At 42.0% G+C, this 13,165-nt stretch overlaps 1 non-coding gene across 1 annotated transcript; it reads right to left on the bottom strand.

The window, feature by feature from the left end:
• Positions 1-12,631: 12,631 nt before the first annotated feature.
• On the bottom strand, positions 12,632-12,705 carry trnat-cgu (transfer RNA threonine (anticodon CGU)). The gene has a single exon. It is a non-coding gene; the product is annotated as a tRNA-Thr (tRNA).
• Positions 12,706-13,165: the final 460 nt, after the last annotated feature.

The following is a 13,165-nucleotide window of genomic DNA, read 5'->3' as shown; positions in this document are numbered from 1 at the left end:
TGCAACTCTCGGCAAATGGAGTTCCCGACGCCTGAGCTAAGGTTTTTAAACCTGTAGACTCAACTTCCTAGACGTTCTTCGCTCATCCCTCATTCCACTCGGCAAATGGAGCCCCCGAAGCCTGATCCAAGGTCTTTAAACCGTTAGACTTACCTTCTCAGAAGTCCTTCGCAAGTCCCTCGCACCTCTTGGCAAATGGAGGCCCCGACTCCTGAACTAAGATCTTCAAACCTTTAGACTCACCTTCACAGAAGTCTTTCGCTCCTCCCTCGCACCTCTCAGCAAATGGAGGCCCCCACGCCTGAACTAAGGTTTTTAAAAGGTCAGACTCACCGTCCTAGCAGTCCTTCGCTCCTGCCTCCCACCTCGGGTCAAATGGAGGCTCCGCCGCCTGAGCTAGGGATTTTTAACTGTTAAACTCACCTTCCCTGAAGCCCTTTGCTCCTCCCTCGCATCTCTCGGCAAATACCGAGATTGAAAGTATTTAAGTTGAGTGAGTAAAATCAAGCATGATATACTGACCCAAGATCCAAAGGAGTCCCTAAATTCAGCAGGACATGAAGGTTATATATTTATCTGGCATGTCTGTGGGAAAAGATTTCAAATGGCAGTGTGAATGTAAAACGCCAACAAACATACACACACACATGCAAACACACACATATGCAACCACACACTCACACAGACACCCACACACACTCACACACAGACATTCTACATTGTGAGTGTTCCAGTACAATGACTGCAGAAATTATTTCACATTATCCAATTTAACATTATTTATTTAAAAGATCTGAAGAGAAGCCATACCTTTGTTGTGTTTAAGGGCAAGGATTCAACAGATCATCGGAACTTGAGATATATATGGAGATCAGCAACATGGAAATTTCTGGATTGTGGGAAGGATTACAGCTGCTCAGAGCTCAGCGACACAGACATTATTTAGATAGACTGTTGACGTGCTCCCTGTGTGGAACGGGATTTACTCTGTTATTCAGCCTCGTGTGACATCTGTGGGTTTAAACTGACAAGAGACCATTCCTCTGGTTGTGGGGAAAACTCTTTTAAGATTTTCTCAGATCTGAAATTCAGAGGTCTTAATTCAACATCAATTAGTCCCACGGGCGAGAACTCGTTCAGCTGGTCCATGAGTGGGCAAGTTTTCACTTGGGGATCTAGCCTAATGTCACACATCTGTCTTCGTCACTCGAAGAGAAGGTTTTCCGCTCCGTTTGGGCAGGGATAACGTCCACAATCCACTCTAATGTCAACCAGTCGAATTGAAACTGGAGCATGTACATCCTTCTGCTCTGTGCTTGAGAAGATGTGTATTAAATCAGTAAAGATTCAGACGCACAAGCTTGATAAACACTGAATGGATACCATATTCCTCCACTGAGTGTTGGAAGCGATTCACGTGGTCATCTGTACACAGTGAGCACAGATTATTCACATTAGTGGCAAACATTTGCCCCTTGTGTGGAAAGGGATTCAAATGGTTCTCCAAACTCAGCAGATATGGGCTTGTTCATACCGTTGCGAGAAAAAGTAAATGCTCTGACTGTGAGAACAGCTTCAAGCGTAACAATGCTTTGATGAAACGACAGTAAACGCTTTGTGGGCAGAGGCCCTTCACCAACACTATGTGTAGCAATGGATTAAATAATTCATCCGCATATGCGACGCACTAGATTGGTTTAGCTCAGTTGGCGGGCTTGCTTGCGTGTAAGGTAGTGTGATGCTGGCAGTATGGGTTCCATTCCCATGAACGGGTTGAGAATACCATAAGCAACTGTCCTTTTCAACCTTTTCCGTTGCCTGAGGTCTCGGAGCCCACTGGTTAAATCACCACCAGTCATTTCTGTCTCTAATCAAGAGGAGAGCTCAGATGGTCTGCATATCAACGGTGGCACATGCATTCCAGTGAGGTCAAATGTGATTTATCCTGCTGTTATTGCATCCAGAAATTAATTGTGTTCATTCTATCAGCAGGCGTTTACTTCATTGGATGTGAATAGCCTCTTTAATTGAACTGGGTTTTAATTGCTCAAGTATCAATCACATCAAATATACAGTTTTCCCCAATTTCTCCCCAATGAGAGGAGACTGGTCGATATGCATTTGCACTCTGTTCTTGGGCATTTTCTTCGTTGTTCAAGCTTGATGTTTATTAAAAATGTATTTGATGAATTCAGAATTACTGACTGTGTTTCACTGCAAAGGAAGTCCGTGAGAAGTGTAATCACTGCTTGAGGAGATGCAGCAGTTAAATTGTGTCGATACACAGTGGGAGGTCAGTCTCACGGTGAGAGCACGTGAATGGCTTCTCATCAATGTGAACACGTTGATGGGAGTTCAGTTCCTGGGAACACTTACGATACTCTGGACATTTAAACGGTTTCTTTTCGCTTGTACCCATTGGTGTATTAGCAGAATGTAAGATTTAAGTACATTATTTCCCAAAAATGGAACATATAATTGCCCGCTTGCCAATGTTAATTCGCTGATGTCTCAGCAAGTGTGTGAATGGAGTGAATCCGTCGCCGCATTCAGAGTAGGTGAACGGCCTTTCACCAGTGGGAACTCCCTTGTTTTTCAACAGGTTGCTGAAATACAAGCGAGGATTCAGTATGAACACATTGGTGATGCCTCAGTTTTGGAGGACTCTTTTTGAAAGCATCTCCCACACTCTGAACAGTTAAACAGTCTCTCCTCAGTGTGAATGCATTAGTGCAGCAGCAGGTTAGATAATGGCACAAATCGCTTCCCACACTCAGAACAGGTGAAATGCTTTGCCCCAGTATGGCCGGATGAATTGTCGTGGTAGGCGAATAATTGAATACTTTCCACAGTCAGCACATTTCCAAAAGTTCTCTCCAGCGTCCCTCCATTAGTATCTTGGCAGTCCAGATGATTGGCTGAAGCCCCGCCCATAGACAGCACACGTGAATGGTTTCACTCGACTCGCAATGTTGATTTCTCCTTCATATTCAAAGGCCGACATGTTCAGGCTACTTTAAACTGAACAACTCCATCAGATACCGATGTGATGTGTCGTTGTTTCAGTTTCCAAAGATAACCTCATCTTTAATAATTCTGAAATTAAAACAGAAATAGCTTAGTAAGAGCTAGCTTTTTTTAAAAAAACTCGAAAGCATTTAATTGTCATTCTTCTTTCGGATATGTATATTCAAGACAGGGTCAGCATGTATTGCTCATTCCTAATTTGACTGGACAAGGTGATGATGAGCAGCCTTCTGGAACCCTTGTTGTCCATGGGCTATCAGTACATCCTCATTGTAAGGGAAGGAAATCCAGAATGTTGACGAAGTGACAGGGGAGGAATGACAAAATATTTCCAGGTCAGCATGGTAACTGGTTTTTCGGATTGTCCTCCCCACCTGTCATCCTTTACCTTTGAGATGCACCTGATTGTGAATGTGAAAGGTTCTGTTTAAGGAGGCGTGGTGAATTTCTGCACTTAATCTTATGGATAGTACAACCTGCATGTCTGAGTTTTTGGTGGTGGAGGAAGTGGACCTGTATCGATGCTGTGTCATTCATGCGGTGCTGCTCAATTCGGCTATTTTGTTCTAGGTGGTGTTGGGCTATGTATTATTGTTAGAACAGCACTGAGGAGTCCTCAAGGAGGTTCTGACTGAAATGTATCTTCCGACTTCGAATGCTGCCTTATCTGCTATGCTTCTCCTGCAACATGCTTTTCAAAACTGCACATATTCAGGCAAATAGGGAGTATTCAGTTAAGTGTCTTATTTGTGGCTTGTAAAGGAATAAACGACAGGTGGGGAAAGAACCAAAAGAAGGAGAAGAACAGTTGAAAAATGGAGTGGATAACGATATGGTTAGGAGAAAGAAAATCGGTTAATGGAGATATTTAGTTGCTTTTCGTAGGTGGTGTGTAATGTAGATAGGCTTCACGGAAAAAGAATTGTATTACTTGCTGATGAAATCCCGGATTCTGACTGATCTTGTGGACACAAAAGGCTGGTTCAATTAATTTCTCATAGGTACTGGGACTTTCATAGCAAAAGAGCGTTTTGGCCCTTTCATAGCCTTTTGGCCCTTCTTGCCAATGTCAGGCATCAAGCGCCATTCCACACTCATCCCATTTTCCTGAACTTGTTCTGTAGCTTTATGTGCTGTGGGTGCTTCAAGTGATCATTGATTTTTGCAATTCCACCAGCTCCAGCAAAATGCCATCGCCATGCACATATTCCTCTCACCTCTGCCTTCCGCATGAAACCTTCAATCTGGGACACACTGGTGCATTCTGCCTTCACTCCTAACACCTCCCCACATGGCACTGTGGAATCATCCCCTGCAATTGCTGAAGATGTGAACCATGCAGTCATGAAATATCAGAAATAGGAGCAGGTGTAAGCCCTCCAGCCCTTCGAGCCTGCTCCGCCATTCAATACATTCATGGCTGATCCTTTCGTGCGCTTAGATCCATTTATCCGTCCTCTCACTGTATCCCTTACTTCGTTTATTGTTCAAAAATAAGATCATGGCCATAAACAACGTTTACTGAATTGATGTCAACTACTTCACTGGGCAAAGAATTCTAATTTTGAAAGTGAGGACTACACATGTTGGAGATTAGGGCTAAGAGTGCGATGCTGCAAATAGCGTAGCAGGGGAGACAGCATCTGATGAGCAGGAAAATTGAGCTTTCATGCAAAAATCCTTCATCAGGAATCGAGGATTGCAAAGAGTAACAAACCTTTGGTTTATAAGTTCCTTATCAATTCTGTGCTGAATCTGCTCCAGCCTCTAATCTTGAGGCTGTGCCCTCTCTTCCAAATTTCACCCGCCAGTTGTAATATCCTTTCTACTTCTATCTTACATATTCCTTTCAAAATTGTACATATTTCTATAAGGTCTCTCCTAATTCTTCTGAATTCCAATGAATATAATCCCAATCCACTCAGTCTCTCCTCATAACCCTATCCCCTCAAGTTCGGCATTATCCTAGTTTACACCTTCTGCACCTCTTCCAGTGCCAGACCATCCTTTATCAAGTCATGAGACCAAACCTGCTCACAGTACTCTAAGAATGTCCTCACCAGCACCCTGTACAGCGGCAAAATAACCTCTCCTCTTTTAACCTCACCCTCTTTAGTAATGAAAGACAACATTCCATTTGCCTACCTACTTACTTGTTGTACCTGCAGACCCGACCTTTGTGATTCTTGCACAAGGACAGCCAGGTCCCCCTGTACAACAGCATGCTTCAACATTTTAGTCGACAAGTAATAACCCTTTCTCTGTAACTTCTAACAAAATGGATGACTTCACGTTTCATCTGCTAAACCTTTGCCCACTTATTCAATGTAACTATTTTCCTCTACAAAGTTTCACATTCCTCTGCGCATTGTCCACTGCCATTCATTTTCGTGTCATCTGTAAAGTTGTCACCAACTACAAATTATCTATATAGATTGTTAATAATTACAGTTCCAAATCCCATCTCTGAGGCTCACTACTACTCACCGGTTGCCAGCCAGAACAGGACACATTTATCGTCACTTTTTGCTTCCTGTTAGTTAACCATTCCTTTATCCATGCTTATACTCGACCACTAACATCATGCATCCTGACCTTGCGCATCAGCATCTTGTGTGCACCTTGTCGAAGTTCTTTTGGAAATCTAGATACACCACATTCACTGAGTCCCCGTTATCCATCATACGAGTCATGTCTTGATAGAATACCAATATATTTGTAAAGCATGACCAGCCCTACATGAATCCGTGCTGTGTCTGTTCAATCTCTATCGTAGTGACCTCTTATTCCTTCCTTGATAGTAGACTCAAGCACCTTCTCGACTACAGAAGTTAAGCTAGTGGATGTATTACCCCCTCTCTTGTCTTCCTTCCTTTTTTTTAACAGTGGCGCCAGATTTACTGTATTCCAATCAGCTCGAATTGCCCCAGAGTCCAGCGAATTTGCAAGATTACCTCTAGTACACCTGTTATTTCCCCCACCAACTCTTTTAGCATCTTGGGATGCATTCCATCAGCGACAGGAGACTGTCTATCCTTAGCTGCATTAGTTTGCCCAACACTAGCTTTTACGAAATAAAGATTGTTTCCAGGTCCCCACCGACATCCATCTCTTTGTCAATTACTGGCATGTATTAGTGTCTTCCACTGTGAAGAACGATACACAATAACTGTTCAATGCCTCAGCCATTTCATCACATCCCATACCTAAATTCCTAAAGGACCAACGTTCACTTTAACCACTCTTTTTCGCTGTCTTTTATTGTCAAAACTTCTGATGGACGTCTTTATAATCTGTGTGAGTTTTTTTTTTCTCTCATGTTCTTTCTTACGGTTATTTACAGCACTGTTGTGGCATTCTGTTGACCGGGAAAGCTTGCCGAATCTTCCAGTTTCATGCTGATTTTACCCACTTTGTATGCCCTCTCCTTAATTGGATAGCCTTCCTTATTTCTTGAGACAACCATGCCAGATTACACCTTTTCTTGCTGTCCTTCCTTTACAATGGAATATAATTATGCTCATCACTTTGAAAAACGTAATTGAAAGCTCTGCTCATCATCTGACCCGCCATTTTTTTTGTTTTGAGTCGACTTTGCCAGGTTCTCCCCTTTCTATTGTAGAGCCCCTTGTATATGCACAGGGATCTGGCATTGGTTTTTACCTTCATACTCTCCATCTGCATTCTCAATTCAACCATACTGTGATCACTCCTTGCAAGCGGATTCTTAATGATGAGGTATTTGATTATTCCTGTCTCACTACAGAGGACCAGATCGACAATAGCTCTGCTACCTCGACGTTTCTTTGACATACTGTTCAGGAAAACCATCACGATTAAATCCAACAACGTCCTCCTCAAGGCAACACAGACTGAGCTAGTTCGACCAATCTACATGTCGATTAAAATCCCCAAAGTTAATATTCGGCCCATTTTGACCAGCATTACTTATTTCTTTGTGTATTCACCTCCCCAATGTAATCATTTATTTGGTGGTCTACACACTACGCCTATCAGTGGAAGTTTCTTCTTAGAATTTCTAATTTCCAACAAAATAGATTCAAACACATTCTCTATCGAACCTATACCATCTCACAGTACCACGTTGAATTTGTCCTGGAATATCAGACTCTCCTGTCTGTCCTTCCGAAAAGTCTGAAATCCCGGATATTTAGCATCCAGTCATGACCACCCTGTAACCATGTATCCGTAATGGTTACGAAAACATATTAATTCTTAATGATTTTTGTCATTAACTCGTCAACCTTGTTCCAATTGCTACAATCATTTGATAAACGGTCTTTATGATAGCTTTCTTAGCCTCATGATTTCCAACATCTTTCATAACATCTCGTGAATAATCCTTCCTTTTTACATCTTGTTTCACCTCAACTATCCACTTACGTCCTCCCTCCTCAGTAACCAAGGGCCCAAACACATCTTCCAGGTGAAGAAACACTTTGCCTGCACTTCAAACAACCCAGTCCATTACATTCACTGCTCGGTATGTTGTCTCGACTGTCTTGGGAAATGAAGTGCGGACTGAGTGACTGCTTTTCAGAAAATCCAAGTTCCATCTTCATGAAAGACACTAAACTACCACTTCCCAGCCACATTAGCGGACCAGCCCGTTCCTTGGCCAACATCTCTGTCTCAGGCTTACTGCAGTGTTCCGGAGAAGCTCATCATATGAGTGAAGAACAACATCACATTTTCCATTTGGGGATGCTGCAGCCCTCCAGATCCATCAATTTCAATACTTTTAGGTCCTGAGCTCATCCATCTCCTTGCCCTCCACCTCGCACATCACTCCTTGTCATCACATATGCAGCCATTACACACTATCTATGTTTAGTCACTAACAGTCTCCATAAAAAAGCTACTCACCCTCTCAGCTTGATCATTATCCATTAGTTTATCCAATTATTCTTCTCTCTCTGAATTCTGCACCAAACTACCGTTTAATTCTGATACCAATCCCACCACCCTATCTTCTGCCGATAGGTCAAGATTTCGTAGGTACCATCAGTTCTGAAGAAGGGTCACTGGACCGGCAATGCTAACTCTTATTTCTCTTCTCAGATGCTGCCAAACCTGCTTAGCTGTTCCAGCAAATTCTGCTTTTGAACCTGTTCCTTGGCGCACATCTCTGTCTCAGGCCATCTGACACTGTGAATGATGGAGGAACAAAGGTCGTGCGTGTGCCCTTTTGGTGGCCTGAGATCGTCCGTCATCAATGATCCTCTGCAGCGAAGACAGTACTCTGTTCCTTTTGAAAACCTCTCTTGTCGATTCGTCCTATTGCAATGTGAGCCATAGGCATCAACTTCTTAAATTTATTAATGCAGCAATCATTTGTATGGGATTTGTCACGCAGTTCTATTTTGAATGCGATCAACAACAGAAAGAGAGAGAGAAAAAAATCTCATGCCAAATCTGAACAGACTGGAGTTTCTGCACGAGGTGGAACTTAGTGACATTTTTTTCAGATAGATAGTACTAAAACTCTTTCTCATTGTGACAGTGTGCCTTTGGTTATCAAAGCAAAAGGATTTATAGGCGCAATGGCTGAAGCAGCTTTTTCCACATACAATACGTGAATAATCTCCCTCCAGTGTGATAGTACAGTTGTGTCAGTAAATGGGATAACTGAGTGAATCATCTTACATATGCAGCCGGGGAACAGTCCTTGTGTGGTCATTTATGGGTACAGAATGCAGGGATGAGAGACTGAGAGTTCTTTGAGCCGTTTCACATCGCGACTGAGACGGTATTGGAGGTTTTGACAGGCTAAAATTGGGCAAATGCTGAGTTCCGAATGGGGTTGTGTCTCACGTTGTTTTGTGAGACTGGAGAAAAAGTTACACGTGTTCTGAATAATGTTTTACATTCCTTTTTGGCCACCTGGGAGTGGTTACAGAATTTCAGGACTACTAACTTGTTTCCAGTTTTCAATAAGGCTGGCAGAGATAATGCAGCAAATTACAGAGCAGTTATTCGAACTTCATATGGAGGGAATCTTATGGAGACGCCTCTTATGGAAAGAATTAATTGCAACTTCTTCAGAGAAAGTTTGACCAGCGAAAGTCAGCATGTTTTTATTAGAGGAATTCATGCCTGACAGATCAGATTAATTTTTTAAATAAGTGATCAGATATCGAAACGAGGAGAGCGAAATTGATTTAGTTTATGAGGATTTTAGAAAGCCTTAGACAAGTTCCCACAACGGAGACTGGTGACAGGGTTAATATAAAAGGGATACAGGGTCACGTGGTAAGTTGGACCCAAACTTATTTGGGTGGTTCGAGACAAAGGAAGGTGTTGTTTCTGACACGTGGAAATGGTATTAAGTGGTGTACCACAATGATCGATGCTGTGTCCCTTAATGTTTGTGATTGCACATAAACAATATAGAAATAATGTTGGAAAAATGATAAGAAAATTTGGGAAGGATATGAAGATTGGCAAAGTAGTGAACAGTGAGGAAGAAGATCTTAGGTACCAGGATTTCAGAGGTGGATTTGTCAAATGGGCAGATAGGGGGAGTTGAAAATAACAATAAAAACATCAGGCGATGCATTTCGTAAGTAACACATCATAAGAGTACTCAACGAATGGTAGGGCACTGGGAAACCCATAGGAACAGAGTGACTTTGCCTGTGGGTCCACAGATTTGTGAAGGCAGCAGAATATAGTAGTTAAGAAAACAAGCTCGACTTTATAAGTCAAATAAGATTATGAGAGCAGGAAAATAGGGGTCACATGTCGAAAAGTTCGTGAAGAAAGCATTTGGCACGCTTGCCTTCATTAGTCAGAACATTGATTATTGAATTTCACATGTCATGTTCTGGCTGTACAGAACATTCGTGGAGCCACATATAGAATATTGCTGACAATTCCGATCACCTTCACCAGGAAAGATATTGTAAAACCTGAAAGAGTGCAGAAAAGATTTCCAAGGATGTTACAGTGTCGAGAGGGCTTAAGTTGTAAAGAGAGAGTGTTTGAGCAGGGTCTTTTCCCGGCAGTGTTTCAGGCTGGTGTGTAAACTTGTAGGCGTTTATAAAATCATGACTGGGGTTGGATCGGTGACTGGCTTAGGCCTTGTTTTATCCAGGATGGTGGAATTCAAAACCTGAGGGCACAAGTTTAACGCATTTTACACGGACACACTAAACAAGGGACAATGTGTGATAGAGAGATATTTGGATTTCCAACAGACATCATCTCAGCTTAGTCTTCGATTTAAAAAAATAATAGGCACGTACTTGGTGAAAATAATTTGAAAGGTAAACGGTGAAGAGAAAGTTAAGGATATAAAAATTGAGTGATGTTGAGATGAGGAATTTTGTGAGTAAAATATTGACCAATGCAGTATTACGTGGAGAATGAGATGTTCGCAGGAACATTCAATACTGATCCTTTTATTTAAATTAGATATTTCAGGACTCTGGAATACAGAGAGACCTGGCTGTCCTTCTTTATGGATCACATGAACATGGTCTGCCGTGGTAATAACTGATTAGGAACGCAATAAGTCTTTTTATTCAATTGTTCAGCAATGACTGGGACAATATTTATTTCCGCACTCCTAACAGTACTTGAGACGGTGAGAGCCTGATCGAAATACTGCATTTCATGATGTCTTTTTTTGGAGAAGCGAAGTGTTGCAGTTATCAAATTGCAGCTTTCTCTTTTCCTGTTCACAGATTGATGTTCAAATACTCAGTTGATATCAGAGAATGCAGAGTTTCTCCAGCAATTATGCTTGTGGTTTAGATTTCCTGCATCCACAGTTCATCTTTAGCTAGTAACTTGAATGATCTGATTTTATGAGGAATGGAAAGTTGCAAGCTGTCAAACATGTGACAGAAGATTCAAACTGAATGCTGGCAAGTTCATCACCAATTTTCCGAAGCAGATCAGCTGAGTTGGGAATAGAGTCAAAAAGTGTGGTGCTGGTCAAGCAGCATCCGGGGAGCAGGAAATTCTATGTTTCGCGTACAAGATGTTGATCAGGAATTCTTGAATCGTCGATTTCCCTGCTCCTTAGATGATGCCTGACAGGCTGTGATTTCCAAGTGCTACACTTATTGACTTTGATCTTCAGCATCTAAAGTTGTCACTTTCTGTTGAGGTGCGATACAGTCAGGTACTGTTCCTGAGATGTAATAACGTGGTCGTGATGACAGAGTGAATTTGTAGTTGAAAACGTATCTGTGAATCAATATTATTCTCCCGCTCCCACTCTGCCAAGGGCAGGCTGTTTCGATGGAGCTTGGTGTTACAGCCAGTCAATTTGACAGTTGTGCATTTGGCAGGTCGCGAAAACGTGATTTCCCAATGCGTTGTCGAGACTCGAAGACGATAAGGAGACGTTCGGTCTTGGGTCTGCCACGGCCTAAATTTGAAAGTGGGTTTGCATGTTTGCATGTGTACAGTCGGTGTAATGTATATTTGTGTCTGAGAGTGTAACCAGTTTTATTTTCTGATGGGTTTTAAAAATGAAGCGATCAACAGGATGTTTATTTTCATTTTTTTTGATAATGTAAATCTGAACAAAACCATGAATTGTTGTACAAAGTCAGCAGGCCTGACAGCGTCTGTGGAGAAAATTGAGTTAATGTTTTAGATCGACAGAAATCCGTTCCTTATGCATTACTATATTATAATGCTGGGAAATTATCAGTCTTATCTGTTGAATCAGGATTTTTATCAAAATATCTCAATGCCAGACAACCGTCACCTTTATAAATTCAAAAGGACTTTATTGACTGTAATGCTGTTTCCTTTGCTCTCAGCTGGTGAAAGGCTGTGCTTAAATGATTGCCTTCTTTCGTTTCCCTTTTCTCGGTTTGCAGCAATGTCGAATGGAGAATTGGTCCTTTCAGTGTCTAACTCAGCACATTGCTCCATCTGTCTCTCTTTGTCCCACCCTCTTCCTGTTTCACATTCTCCGACACTCTGTCTGTTCATCCAGCTCATTACCTATTTCAGCTCTATGAAAAGTCTGACATTTCGTGACAGTTTGAGTGTGGAGCTGCTGAGAGGCTTTTTGTCCACTGACATTAGTGCATTGAACTGGGCTCACATTCTCCGGATAATGTGTCTGCCACTTCAAACCAGGCAAGGCGACACTTCTTCCTCAAACAATTATGACTGTTTCGAATTCAAAATAGAATTCCTAATCCACCAGGAAAAATAAAACAATTAGACTACAAATAAAGAAGCACAACGATGTATATACTGTTAGTTTAAGTGTATGAACGGTGACATCAGAGAATGAGAGTGAACAGCTGGTGCTATCTCTGCCATTACCACAATATTCCCCGGCAAATCTGCAGCGTCTCCTGCCTCATCTCGTTGTTCCGACCCAACTGGGAATGAAGGAGGGGGAATATAAGATGAGGAGAAGCAGGAGTGCTTCTGGAATAGTGGAAAGAAACCACAGATATAAGTAATAGTTCGGAATATAAAAAAAGTGGCATTCACTGTTGGAACCTAACCTGGATCACCAAATCATAACAGCGTGAAAGTGCAAAACAACACTGAGTTACTTTTGTGAAGACTTGAAACACAAAGCCCAAACGTGCACGCAACAAGTAGGCACCGCTGGGAGTTGAACCCCAGCTTTCTTATTTACGAGATAAGCGCTTTAACCAACTAAGCCACGGCGCCATAGTAGAAACGCGCTTACTCACCTATATGTGAAGATGCTTAACCACTTCCTCACAGTGCTTGGACATGTGTTTTCAGATCAATATTGCTAACAGAGAATTGCAATAAATCCTCGTATTTTCAAATACAAACAGTTTAAAGCTGAAAATTCTTCACTGAAAAGACACAGAAAAACATAATCTCTTCTTGCATTCATTTAAAACTGGTAGTTTCACCTGGTTAAAGTGACAGGAGGAAGAGGATGTGTCCATTCTATCGGGGCCCATGAACCACGTTAACACACACAGAGGGGACCTCACATCAAGAGGAACAAGGTCATTGTGGTGAATTGACGAGGTGCAATGTGTAAGTAAGTATAAACATTGGGCAGTAAAAGCTGACCCAATGGCACCGACATTGAGGTTTGCACTATCAGTTCCACACTCACTTCCTGCCTTATGCCTCCCAGGCATCATTGTCT

Source organism: Chiloscyllium punctatum, chromosome 35 (genome assembly GCF_047496795.1).
Source record: "Chiloscyllium punctatum isolate Juve2018m chromosome 35, sChiPun1.3, whole genome shotgun sequence".
Classification (NCBI taxonomy): domain Eukaryota; kingdom Metazoa; phylum Chordata; class Chondrichthyes; order Orectolobiformes; family Hemiscylliidae; genus Chiloscyllium; species Chiloscyllium punctatum.
This window is presented reverse-complemented; position numbering and strand designations above follow the sequence as displayed.